The sequence below is a fragment of the Etheostoma cragini genome, chromosome 9, assembly GCF_013103735.1.
Source record: "Etheostoma cragini isolate CJK2018 chromosome 9, CSU_Ecrag_1.0, whole genome shotgun sequence".
In the NCBI taxonomy this organism is placed as follows: Eukaryota; Metazoa; Chordata; class Actinopteri; order Perciformes; family Percidae; genus Etheostoma; species Etheostoma cragini.
The window spans coordinates 170,183-171,295 of record NC_048415.1 but is presented as its reverse complement, the minus strand read 5'-3'; the positions used below and the strand labels follow the sequence as shown (position 1 = coordinate 171,295).

The 1,113-nt window shown below is 46.6% G+C and overlaps 1 long non-coding RNA gene across 1 annotated transcript; it reads left to right on the top strand.

Moving 5' to 3' along the window:
- The first annotated feature begins 84 nt into the window (after positions 1 to 84).
- On the top strand, positions 85 to 985 carry LOC117950616. The gene is made up of 3 exons (XR_004657952.1): positions 85 to 204; positions 435 to 518; positions 791 to 985. It is a non-coding gene; the product is annotated as an uncharacterized LOC117950616 (long non-coding RNA).
- The last annotated feature ends 128 nt before the right edge of the window (positions 986 to 1,113 follow it).

Below are 1,113 nucleotides of genomic sequence, written 5' to 3'. Positions count from 1 at the left end.
TTCCTCATAACCCCTCCTCTTCCTCCTCATTACCCCCCTCCTCTTCCTCCCTAACCCCTCCTCTTCCTCCTCCCTAACCCCTCCTCTTCCTCCCCAGACCCAGCATGCTGTGCGGTGGTTCCGGGTCAGGAGACCCAGCTGGAGATCTGTAAAGGTCGATCCGGACTCGGGCTCAGCATAGTGGGAGGAAGAGACACACAACTGGTAACACACACACACACACACACAGAGAGACAGAGACACACACCTGGTAACACACACACATACACACAGACACACACACATACACACAGACAGAGACACACACACAGACAACTGGTAACAAACACACACACACACACACACACAGAGACAGAGACACACACCTGGTAACACACACACATACACACAGACAGAGACACACACACATACATGTTTCCTGTGTGTGTCCCCAGGACGCCATAGTGATCCATGAGGTTTACGAAGAAGGAGCCGCAGCCAGAGACGGACGGCTGTGGTCCGGAGACCAGATACTCGAGGTACTACTCACGCAGTACTGCAGTAGTGGTAGTAGTGTTTGTGTCTAAGTGACAACATTATGGAAAAGGATCACTACAGGTTAAGAAATCACCATCACCAAACTCACCAGACTCCATGTAAATAATCACTACTTTTAGCGTGTATAGAGCAGCATATCTCCACCAGACTCCATGTAAATAATCACTACTTTTAGCGTGTATAGAGCCTCATGTTAAATGAAGTTAATCTTACTCTCCGACATAAAGACTAACTGGAGTATTTTGGGGCCCAGGTGAACGGCGTGGACCTTCGCGGGGCGTCCCACGAGGACGCCATCGCCGCCCTGAGACACACGCCAGCGAAGGTGTGTCTGACGGTGCTGAGGGACGAGACGCAGTACCGGGACGAGGAGAACCTGGACGTGTTCAAGGTGGAGCTGCAGAAGAAGAGCGGCCGAGGGCTCGGACTCAGCATCGTCGGGAAAAGGTCGACAATAACATTCATATAATATATTAGAATATAATATATAATAAATAATATATTATATTATATTATATTATATTATATTATATTATATTATATTATATTATATTATATTATATTATATTATATTAT